Source organism: Crinia signifera, chromosome 9 (genome assembly GCF_055691185.1).
Source record: "Crinia signifera chromosome 9, ASM5569118v1, whole genome shotgun sequence".
In the NCBI taxonomy this organism is placed as follows: domain Eukaryota; kingdom Metazoa; phylum Chordata; class Amphibia; order Anura; family Myobatrachidae; genus Crinia; species Crinia signifera.
This window is the reverse complement of record NC_139225.1, coordinates 56,825,346-56,838,109: the sequence shown is the minus strand read 5'-3', so window position 1 is coordinate 56,838,109 and position 12,764 is coordinate 56,825,346. Positions and strand designations below refer to the sequence as shown.

The following is a 12,764-nucleotide window of genomic DNA, read 5'->3' as shown; positions in this document are numbered from 1 at the left end:
TTGTTACCTGACGAAAATGCCACATTAAAAGGCATTGAAACGTTGTACACTACAATCGTGTCTGCAAGTTTATTCAAGTCGTTTGGAGTGCCCGTTCTACATTACATTACCCTGTACGGGCACCCGACGCAGCATAACAGATTACAGGAGAGCTATAGAAGGTTATAGAAGTAGAAGAGTGCAAAAAAGTGCCGGTATCTCACCTACAGCCATACCACATTGGATACACCCAATCTCGTCTGATCTTGGAAGCTAAGCAGTGATAGGCCTGGTTAGTACTTGGGTGGGTGACCACATGGGAACACCAGGTGCTGTAGGTTTTTTCCCATTACTGGCAAATTGTTTTTATTCTCTAGCTATTTAAATTGGAAACTTTTTCTTTTTATTGTAAATACACACATTTGGGAGAGGTCAAACAGACACAATAGCCATCACCTAAAGACTTACCAAACTGTTTCGGCCCAATTCCAACTGCTTTTGGCAGCTAAACAGTGTTGAGCCTCTTTAGTAGTTTAATTTGAGACCACCTGCTAATATCATGTCCTGTAGGTCTTTTTACATTACCAACACATGATTTTTTTCAGTAAGCCAATACAGTTAGGAAACTTTTTTATTAACTTACCTGGTTATAGAAGTAGAAGAGGGCAAAAAAGTGCCTGTATCTCACCTACAGCCATACCACATTGGATACGCCCAATCTCGCGTCACTGTGAACAAGCCAATAGGCGAAACACGTGTCATCGACGCCTCTGACACGCCCCCAACCCCAGCCTGGATGCTACACCATCGGAGAGGAAGAATTCCGGTCCACGCAGCCCGCCCTCGCAACACCAGGTATTACAGAAGACATCGGGTGGAGACAGCCCTTCAACTTGGCTCCCCACCACAGCAGTGGTGGGTTAAACAGCAGCCACGATCCGTTGATCGCGGCGAGCGCTGACACGCCACTGAGCGAATGCCGGTGAAAGTGAAAGTCTCCCCGGCTGTTCTCTGTGCTGCGATCTCACAAAGTAACACTGTGTAACAGCCAATTGTGCACTTAATACGGAGTATTGCATACAGATATCTACTATTCCCTGAATGTTCACCTAACAATTCAGGGGAATCCAGCCACTGTACTTTCAGCTCTCTCTTTTCCTATACCAATTATTTGTACATTACCTCATCTGTCTGCACCGTTACCTATACCCACTATCTATGTAGCAAGCACCTCTATGGATAAATAAGCGTGTTTGAATTCTAAGATACCATAGAGTAGTCAATCAGCCTAACGCAAATCGTTTATTGTACTGCATGTAATGTATATTTGTTCTTTTGTATCTTGAGCAAAATACCAATTGCTTGTTGCACCATAGGTATCATATATTTGGGCATATATATTTTTTTGTTTATTTGCATGCTAAGCAAGTTACCTGTAGAGTAATCAATTGTCACGCCTACTTAGGCTTCATAAACCAGCATTCGAGACAGACACCTGTACTAATTACCTGCATAACAGGCGTTTTCTCATGTGTAAAAAGCGCTCCTCTAACCAGTGTTAAACATTGAGCAACTGATCATTTATAACTTATACGCTTTTCACATTGCATGTTTTTTGTACCTGGGGACTGTGTGTTGTTGTTTTCATTGGCAATATCTTCCCACACCAAAAGCAACCAGATCCTCACCCACCCTGGGCAACAGATAGACTCTATCTGTACTGTGGCAGTATTTAATCAACTCACGTGCCACACCTCCCGAACAATCGCACTGGCATTCACCTGCATGTATATTCTGTTTTCCATGCATTCTTACTTGTAAAATATTTTTCCCTTGGGTGTAATCTGGCCCTCAGTGACACCATTACTGAGATCAGATACATTACTCCAGTTTGGAGACTTGGGTACATTCCTCCAAAAACTCTTTTTCCCCTCACTCTGCTGGAGTCACAGTGATATCCCTATCACTCTCAATCACCATTCGATGTCCACGTGACAGATGGTAAATAGCAGAAGAGGGATTCCACGACACCCACATTCTTATCTCAATCTTCTCTGTCTACGCTGCTCTCTCATTTGCTGCGGATATCCCTGATCTCCCTGCAATACCATTGGCAACAGAGGATCAGGTGGTATTCATATCAAAAAGCAGAAGCACACATAAGTCTTCTGATGACCATAGTATCATCCCATCCTTTGGTGCATTTACGGCCATACATCACTGGCACGCCTGATTCCCATCCCGAACTCGGAAGCTAAGCAGTGATTGGCCAGGTTAGTACCCGTGAGGGTGACCAACGGGGAATACCGGGAGCTGTAACGCACCGGATTGCAGAAACTACCTGGTCAAGGAGCAAATCATCTCTCTATGGCCCTTATTCTGATCGGTGCGTACATTACCGAATTCTTACGGAGCGGGCCGCACACAACGCTATGCGGACATCAACCGTAGAAACGCCCATTGAGCCCCCGCATTCGGACGGACGCACTCTTTAAGAACAGGGCGTGTGTACGGACGACATAAAAATCGTGCGTGTGCGGTGGACACGTACAGATTCGGCACGGTCTTACAGTGTAAGCACGGTCTTACCGCGTTAGAACGTATGGGAACCTGGCCGTAGGCACCGATGCGGAGTATTTACGCTCAAATACCACAGTATTTTTCGGAACACACACAGCGAACACATGAGCCACGTATGCAGTTAGGCAACCTCATTAAAAAGGGATTGTTGTCTATTTGAATCAATTAAATCCTAATATATACTGAAACACATTACTACTATATTCATTACACACATTAACCCTTACAGCATGTGAACATAACATATTCTATATACAGTATGTACAGTTTGCTTATTTAAAAGATTATACACAAGTTACACATATACTTTTACATTTTTAAAAAGCACACAGACAACTTCGAACTGTAATTAACTATTTATTAATGTTAAGAAACATAGAAATTTAAGACAAAATAAATAAATTAATTTGCGCCATCGGAATGTAATATATATGGTCGACGAGTATTAGATCGATGGTGTTTTGGTCGAAGCCGTTAGTCAGTGTACGGTTTTCTCGAAAGTGTATAGATAGACAGTAGCATATGGTCCATCATAATTAGATCGAAATATGCAAGGTCGAATGGCAGAAAGGTAGACCGCTAATATGTCGACCTGTATCTAGGTCGACCGCATTTTTATCGACAAGTACGAGGTCGTTAATTGCTAGGTCGTCCGCTATTAGGTTGACCGTTAAATATGTCGACCGTTTCCATGTCGAAAATTACAAGGTCGATCAACAATAGGTGGGCCGCTATAAGGTCAACAAGTGCAAAGTCAACTGTTTATAATTTGAGCACATTTAGGACGCCTTACACAAGGGTCACCGTTAATAGGTTGACACATAAACCACGTTGTACAGCAGTATTCTGACGTGGCACCACAAGTGCCACAATGACCTGGCACTGCTTAGCGATGCCCACCCCCATTACACCATCGCCCATGAAGCTCTCCACCCCTGGGAACCTTCCATCTCACTAGCTGCACCCATTAAATACAGCACACCTATTGCCGGCTAAATGCAGACTCCCCAAGTCTCCCCAATAGAGTCACACAGCCTCCCGTCTACATTTAGAAGCTCAACTCCACTCTAGCGCATTGCCGGGCCCTATCATGACTGCGGCGCCCAGTAGGCAGCTGCCCAGGGTGCCGGGATCTCGGGGGGCGCTAAAGTCTGCCTATCAAATATTCCAGGATTTCTTTGGAGGATCCCTGTTGTACTTAATGCAGCAGGCTGCTCTGGAACCTCTGAGACCTCCCCCACACTTTCCCTAGAGGCATACTTCCCTACTTTGGTGCCTAAGAAGACTTATACCGGCCCTTGTGGCACCACAAGTACCACAATGACCTGGCACTGCTCAGCGCTGCAAACACCCATTACACTGTCACCCATGAAGCTCTCCACCCCTGGGATCCCTCCATCTCCCTAGCTGCACCCATTAAATACGGCACACCTATTGCCGCCTAAATGCAGACTCCCCAAGTCTCCCCATAGAGTCACACAGCCTCCCGTCTACATGTAGAAGCTTATTCCACGCTAGTTGATAGCGCTTTGCCGGGCTCTGTTATTACTGTGGCACTACAAGTGCCAGATTGACCTGGCACTGTGCTGCGCTGCAAACACCCATTACACTGTCACCCATGAAGGGCTCCACCACTGGGATCCCTCCATCTCCCTAGCTGCACCCAATAAAGACGTCACCCCTAAGCACCCCTATATCTGACTAAATCCAGACTCCCCCAACTCACACAGCCTCCCGTCTACATGTAGAAGCTTATTCCATGCTAGTTGATAGCGCTTTGCCGGGCTCTGTCATTACTGTGGCACTACAAGTGCCAGAATGACCTGGCACTGTGCTGCGCTGAAAACACCTATTACACTGTCACCCATGAAGGGCTCCACCACTGGGATCCCTCCATCTCCCTAGCTGCACCCAATAAAGACGTCACCCCTAAGCACCCCTATACCTGACTAAATCCAGACTCCCCCAACTCACACAGCCTCCCGTCTACATGTAGAAGCTTATTCCACTCTAGTTGATAGCGCTTTGCCGGGCTCTGTCATTACTGTGGCACTACAAGTGCCAGAATGACCTGGCACTGTTCTGCGCTGCAAACACTCATTACACTGTCACCCATGAAGGGCTCCACCCCTGGGACCCCTCCAACTTATGTTACATTCGACCTATAAGGTTTCGATGTAATGTAAGTGTCGACCTTTACAGTGTCTGTGAAGTGGTGTCGACCTAAGTTCGTTCGATCTTCCCGTGATCGACCAAATGACCGTATACCATTTGCCTTTTAGCTACACCATAGTCCTGTGCAGTATGAGCTAACATATATATATATATATATATATATATATATATATATATATATATATATATACTAGGTGATTCATCGCGCCCTACGGGCGCTCTTCACACCGTCGTAAGGGGCTGCGCCCCCTTAATTTGTGAACATTTGTATATGAGAAATATGGTTAGAATTGTATGTAAAATGGCCTGTATTGCAACTTGAGTTATAGGTGAAATGTGTTAAATAGAGAGCATATGATGTGGAAGGGGTGTGTATTGTTTTGTTTAATTAAAAAGCAGTTACAGAGTAAGATGTACATTGATAGTGTGGAGGGTACAGTGACATTTGTGGGTGTGGGGGGGTGTGTGCGTGTTGTTTATGTGGGTGTGCAATAGTATAGTAGGGTGTTTTTCTGAGTCAGCGGCTCCCCACTGGCGGAGGTCACGACACAGGAAAACAGGAGGCTGGGTAGTGATAGGGGTGTGTGGGCATAAGGGGGACTAAAGAGGAGGGTGGGAGATACTGTGCAGCTTCTGCCAGTGGGTGAGGGTCCATCGTGGCAGTACAGGATGGTGGCCCTTAGTCAGTGTCTCCTCCTACTGGGTGGGAGTTCAGGTGCATGAGAGCAGGAGGCTGGGCTATGAGGCATGATAGGGGCATGTGGGCAAAACAGCGTCAGCGACTCCCCAGTGGTGAAAGTTACGGTTCAGGAGAGCAGGAAGCGCTGGGTAGTGATAGGGGTGTGTGAATATACGGGGGACTAAAGAGGGGCTTAGGGGTGTCGTGAATTGCGGGAGGGGCACGGGGGGTGCCGTGAATCAAGGGAGGGGGGGGCTCAGTTGTCGGCGAATCGCGGGAGAGGGCGGGGGTCCGCAAAGCGTGGGAGGGGGCGTGAATTGCGCGAGGGGGGGTTGCGAATCGCGGGAGGGGGTGCGCGGGGGGTCCGTGAATTGCGGGAGGGGGGGGGCACGGGGCGTGATGAATCACCTAGTTGGTTATATATTCTTGTAGAAGGATGGTAGGATGTTGCTGTCATTCAGAATGCATTTACATAAACAGTAATAGTAGCAGTAAAAGGTCTGACTTAAAACACCTACAGTAAAACAGAACAGGTGTTATATATTATACAAAGAATTGGTTGATGATGTGTAGGTTGACATGCACATTGTTCATAGTTGTCACTGGAAAAAAATTGCTACACGAAAAAATCAACACAGAAAGTTCAACACATGTAAATGTTGACATAAGTGTGGCACTTCATCGGTGTCCATGTCGACACATGAGAATGAATATGAAAACATTCCAAAAAAGAAAAATAAATCTTCAAAAACTCATGTCAACCTTTTTCATTGTCGACCATAGCCGTGTCAGTGTTTTGCATGTGCCATTTAATCCTGGGGTTGCCGTGAATCGCGCGCAGGGGGTGGGGGGGGGGAGGGAGGAGGTGAGGGGTGTCCGCGAATCACGGGAGGAGGGGTCGTGGGTGGGTGCCGTGAATTGCGGGAGGGGGGGTCGTGGGGGGGGGGGTGTGTGTGGGTGCCGCGAATTGTGGGAGGTGGGGGCGCGGGGGGTTGCAGTGAATCGCGAGAGGGTGGGTCGCGGGGGCGGGGGGGTTGCCGCAATGACAGGAGGGGGGGTCAGGGGTGGGGAATCGCGGTAGGGGGGGTCGTGGGGGGGCACCGTGAACCGCGGGAGGGGGGGCCCGGGGGGTTGGCGCGAATCGTGGGAGGGGGGGTCGTGGGGTGCCGCGAATCGCAGGAGGGGGGGGGTGTCACGTGGTGGGGTCGCGAATCGCGGGAGTCACCGGGGGTGCCGCGAATTGCGGGGGGTGTGCTGCAAATCGCGGGAGGGGGGTCGCGGGGAGTGCCGCGTATTGCCACAAGAAAAAATCAACACAGAAAGTTCAACACATGTAAATGTTGACATAAGTGTGGCACTTCATCGGTGTCCATGTCGACACATGAGAATGAATATGAAAACATTCAAAAAAAGAAAAATAAATCTTCAAAAACTCATGTCAACCTTTTTCATTGTCGACCATAGCCGTGCCAGTGTTTTGCATGTGCCATTTAATCCTGGGGTTGCCGTGAATCGCGTGCGGAGGTGGGGGGGGGGAGGAGGTGAGGGGTGTCCGCGAATCACGGGAGGAGGGGTCGTGGGTGGATGCCGTGAATTGCGGGAAGGGGGGGGTCGCGGGGGGGGGGTGTGGGTGTCGGGAATTGTGGGAGTCACCGGGGGTGCCGCGAATTGCGGGGGGTGTGCTGCAAATCGCGGGGGGGGGTCGCGGGGGGTGACGCGAATCACCACAAGAAAAAATTAACACATGTAAATGTTGACATAAGTGTGGCACTTCATTGGTGTCCATGTCGACACATGAGAATGAATATGAAAACATTGAAAAAGTGAAAAATAAATCTTGTCAACCTTTTTCATTGTCGACCATAGCCATGTCAGTGTTTTGCATGTGCCATTTAATCGTGGGGATGCTGTGAATGGGGGGGGGGGGGGGGGGAGGGAGGGGGAGAGGTGCATACCTCCCAACATGACTCTCTCCTGGAGGGACACATTGCTCTGTTTCTGGACTTTCTTCTTAATTTATGGATTACCATCACCTGTGCTTAAACACCTTTCTTATCAATTACCCTGTTTAAAACAGGTGATGACAATCATAAATTAAGATGGAAGTCCACAACCCAGCGTTACAGCTCCAGACACACTTTGAGTGACAGATGTAGCCAAATATATAAGAGATATATATATATATATATATAATGTAGAATTCAAGTGAACAGCCTAATACCTAGTTCCCTCTGCAGGCCACTTCAACCCTGACTGGGTTTTGTAGCAATTAAACCACACATTTGGGGAAAACAAAAAAACATTTATTAAATGAACTTAGCAAAAAAATTATAATTCGCCATAAAAAAAGGAAGCATACAGTAGCAGCAAGAAAATGTAATAATATATAATAAAAACATGTATTGTAGACATACATAGCCACAGCAGAATCATTAGGAACACATCAGGTGGCTTCACAACAAAAGTAGAGCACCAACACTTCAAGCACAGCAGACAGTAATGGTAGCCAAAAGAGGGCAACAGGGGAACCAAACATGACATTCGAACCGAGGGCAAATGTGGGTACCCTCTGCACGGAATTGGACACAGGAAGCTGACACACACAGCTCAATGAAAGATTTGGGAAGACATAAGGGTGGAGATTAATGCGGACACAAGTTCATTTGCGGGCACGTTTGCCCCTGCCAGGCTCCTTGCCACGTGCAGCAGCTCTTCTGCCACGGCCACGGCCACGGTCAGATGGTGGGCCAGGTGGAGCACATGCTGGGGAGGGGGGGGATCGTCTTCCCCCTCTGGCAGCAGGGAGTGCTACACACAGCTCAATGAAAGATTTGGGAAGACATAAGGGTGGAGATTAATGCGGACACAAGTTCATTTGCGGGCACGTTTGCCCCTGCCAGGCTCCTTGCCACGTGCAGCAGCTCTTCTGCCACGGCCACGGCCACGGTCAGATGGTGGGCCAGGTGGAGCACATGCTGGGGAGGGGGGGGATCGTCTTCCCCCTCTGGCAGCAGGGAGTGCTGATGGTGGTAATGCACCAGAAACGGATGACATTAGGACCCTATTGCTGGCAACTAGCTCCACCATAAGCTCATTATGGTGGCGGAGGAGGTCGTTTTGCCGCAGGGCTTGATCAGCCAGCACCTGCAGGCTAGCAGCAATTGACTGCTGGGTGCCAGCCATGACCTGCTGGGCCGCAGCAATAGCCTGCAGGCTCCCAGCGATAGTCTGCTGGCTGCTGACCAAACCCTGCAACACCTCCTCGGTCCTACGCACCTGCTCTGATGCCGACTCTCCCTGCTGCACAATATTGCCAAGCACATGCCCCCACGTGGACAATTCAGCCGCGGACAGTGGCTGCTGCTGCAGGGGCCTGGTAGTGGTGGCAGGTGGCACAGACTCCTCAACCTCCTCAAGAGATTCTTGACCAAGCGGTGGGGATGCTGGTGAAAGAGAAAATTACAATTACAACACATTCCATGCAAAATTAGAACCAGCTACTTATGGCATGGCAAATAATTACCTTCAAGCACAGAAGCCATGACTTCCGCTGGGGACTCGCTCTCTATGTTGCTCACCCCCCGGACCTCCTCAACTGCAATGCAGCACTGTGCCATCTCCTCCAGGGGGGTGAGCTTCAGCTTGGATGGCATGGGGCCAGCCCCAGAGGTGTGGCTGTGTTCCCACCGCTGGGTCAATTTCTTCTTGAGGTTGCCTTTGAAGTCGTGCCACCTGCAAGCAAAGTTTACATATTAATACATGTCACTCCTCATGTTTGCTGTAGCACCCATTGCAATCTGCAACATAATACAACATGTGCCTCCTGACACCAAACTTACATTATATTAAATTTGAAAACCAACCCTTACAAGATACACTCACACTCACCCTACAATAACTATCAATTAAATGACATGGCAAACATGTCTGTGCCTCCAAGCAACGTGACCGGCCATTGACCAACTTCATCAAATATCTAATGTGAACATTACTGGTCTTGTACTGCTCAAATGTAACACACATGAACTTGCCTCTTCTTAACGTGCTCCGTCTCACGAACTTGTGGAGCCACCGCATTAATCTCCGCCGTTATGTCCTCCCAGATCTTCCATCTCCTTGTGTGTGTCAGCCGGTCCTGTGGACACTCGATCCAATCCCGTGCGCGGGTCACCAGGATGGCAAGCTCCTGCGGTTCGTATGCCATGTTTCTGGTGGTTGGTTCCTCTGTTGCCCGATTTCGGCCACGGCCACGACCACTGCCACGGCCACTGCCACGGCCACTGCCACGGCCACCTGTCGCTGTACTCGAAGTGCTGGGCAGGCTACTCTGTTGGGAAGCCACCTGCTGTGTTCCCAATGATTCTCCTGAGGCTGAAGATGGGCCAGCTACCGATTGGGTTGATGTAGAAGGCCCATCTGGCTGCTCTTCCCCCAATGGCTGGTCTGGGTTGATGGGGACATAGGTGGTGCTGGAATCCATTCTGGCAAATAGGTCCTGCAACTCCTGCTCCTCCTCAGATTGAGATGCAGACATGTGTGTTTCTGTGTGTTTCTGTAATTGGCGTACATCAGCGACACCCTGCGTTCCGTACGGCAGCGTCAACCGTGCGGCGCATAGGCCACGCCCCTAGGTGAGTAAATTTTATGGCTAAAAACCCGGGAAACTTAGTAAGTCTGATTTAGTAGGTAAATGCAGATTTGTACACCAATGACCAAATAAAACTGAGTTCAGACATGAAATGAATATGTTAATGTGGTATCCGGTCATTTGGTCGATCACGGGAAGAACAAACGAACTTAGGTCGACACCACTTCACAGACACTGTAAAGGTCAACACTTACATTACATCGAAACCTTATAGGTCGAATGTAACATAAGTTGGAGGGATCCCAGGGGTGGAGCCCTTCATGGGTGACAGTGTAATGGGTGTTTGCAGTGCTGCACAGTGCCAGGTCATTCTGGCACTTGTAGTGCCACAGTAATAACAGAGCCCGGCAAAGCGCTATCAACTAGCGTGGAATAAGCTTCTACATGTAGACGGGAGGCTGTGTGAGTTGGGGGAGTCTGGATTTAGTCAGGTATAGGGGTGCTTAGGGGTGACGTCTTTATTGGGTGCAGCTGGGGAGATGGAGGGATCCCAGTGGTGGAGCCCTTCATGGGTGACAGTGTAATGGGTGTTTGCAGCGCAGCACAGTGCCAGGTCATTCTGGCACTTGTAGTGCCACAGTAATGACAGAGCCCGGCAAAGCGCTATCAGCTAGCGTGGAATAAGCTTCTACATGTAGACGGGAGGCTGTGTGAGTTGGGGGAGTCTGGATTTAGTCAGGTATAGGGGTGCTTAGGGGTGACGTCTTTATTGGGTGCAGCTAGGGAGATGGAGGGATCCCAGTGGTGGAGCCCTTCATGGGTGACAGTGTAATGGGTGTTTGCAGCGCAGCACAGTGCCAGGTCATTCTGGCACTTGTAGTGCCACAGTAATAACAGAGCCCGGCAAAGCGCTATCAACTAGCGTGGAATAAGCTTCTACATGTAGACGGGAGGCTGTGTGACTCTATGGGGAGACTTGGGGAGTCTGCATTTAGGTGGCAATAGGTGTGCCGTATTTAATGGGTGCAGCTAGGGAGATGGAGGGATCCCAGGGGTGGAGAGCTTCATGGGTGACAGTGTAATGGGTGTTTGCAGCGCTGAGCAGTGCCAGGTCATTGTGGTACTTGTGGTGCCACAAGGGCCGGTATAAGTCTTCTTAGGCACCAAAGTAGGGAAGTATGCCTCTAGGGAAAGTGTGGGGGAGGTCTCAGAGGTTCCAGAGCAGCCTGCTGCATTAAGTACAACAGGGATCCTCCAAAGAAATCCTGGAATATTTGATAGGCAGACTTTAGCGCCCCCCGAGATCCCGGCACCCTGGGCAGCTGCCTACTGGGCGCCGCAGTCATGATAGGGCCCGGCAATGCGCTAGAGTGGAGTTGAGCTTCTAAATGTAGACGGGAGGCTGTGTGACTCTATTGGGGAGACTTGGGGAGTCTGCATTTAGCCGGCAATAGGTGTGCTGTATTTAATGGGTGCAGCTAGTGAGATGGAAGGTTCCCAGGGGTGGAGAGCTTCATGGGTGATGGTGTAATGGGGGTGGGCATCGCTAAGCAGTGCCAGGTCATTGTGGCACTTGTGGTGCCACGTCAGAATACTGCTGTACAACGTGGTTTATGTGTCAACCTATTAACGGTGAACCTTGTGTAAGGCGTCCTAAATGTGCTCAAATTATAAACAGTTGACTTTGCACTTGTCGACCTTATAGCGGCCCACCTGTTGTTGATCGACCTTGTAATTTTCGACATGGAAACGGTCGACATATTTAACGGTCAACCTAATAGCGGACGACCTAGCAATTAACGACCTCGTACTTGTCGATAAAAATGCGGTCGACCTAGATACAGGTCGACATAATAGCGGTCTACCTTTCTGCCGTAAGACCTTGCATATTTCGATCTAACTATGATGGACCATATGCTACTGTCTATCTATACACTTTCGATAAAACCCTACAGTCTGACTAACGGCTTCGTCCAAAACACCGTCGATCTAATACTCGGCGACCATATATATTACTATTAAGTTGTGTTCATTATTTGCAGTTTAAAAGTGTGTGAAAAGTGCAGCATATATGTGTGTGTTTAGTAATGTTCCATTTAAGCTGCAATGGTTCCAATTGAAGCAGTGACAAGCGTGTAATTAACAAGGAATGAGTAAAGGAGTGGATTGTATTGTGTTCACCTGACAATGGTTTCAGTGATTAGGTGTTCCGAATGCCTAGCGCATGACCGAGTGGTGTCCGCAAAGCAATACTAGCCTTTTGGACACCGCACATTTCTTGCCTTTTTGTTCGCGTGCATTCGGTGTGCTGTCCGAATGCACGCCTACCAAAATAAGTGCACTCCCCCGTGTCCACCCATGTTTCCGCCCAGTTTAGCCCACTTTAAAAACTACGCCCCTGTGTCATTCCGAATGACGCCCATAATACGCCCATATTTCACGGCGACCATGCGTGGCACATGCGCATAGTGTTCCTCGCGCTTGCGCAGACGGCTAAAAAACGGCATCCGAAAGTATAGGGAAAGTTACGCACCGATCAGAATAAGGGCCAAAATCTGGACCACTTTCTTCCCACATTCCAAGTACTCAAAGCGTCAAGACCTAGACTAATTATAATACTTAGGCCATTAATACAGGGTTTAAGTGTCATGCGTCAAAATACACACTAGTGAGAAACTTGGCAGGCAATTTTGTTCTAGTCATTTAACCCACGCCACCAGTTTGCACATTCTCTCTCATCTAGTGTGCTTAATCCTATTTATT

At 48.8% G+C, this 12,764-nt stretch overlaps 1 non-coding gene and 1 pseudogene across 1 annotated transcript; both read left to right on the top strand.

Moving 5' to 3' along the window:
* The first annotated feature begins 201 nt into the window (after positions 1–201).
* LOC146038267 (5S ribosomal RNA) lies at positions 202–320 on the top strand. The gene has a single exon (XR_014461872.1). It is a non-coding gene; the product is annotated as a 5S ribosomal RNA (ribosomal RNA).
* A 1,861-nt stretch (positions 321–2,181) lies between these two features.
* On the top strand, positions 2,182–2,301 carry LOC146039893 (5S ribosomal RNA; annotated as a pseudogene).
* The last annotated feature ends 10,463 nt before the right edge of the window (positions 2,302–12,764 follow it).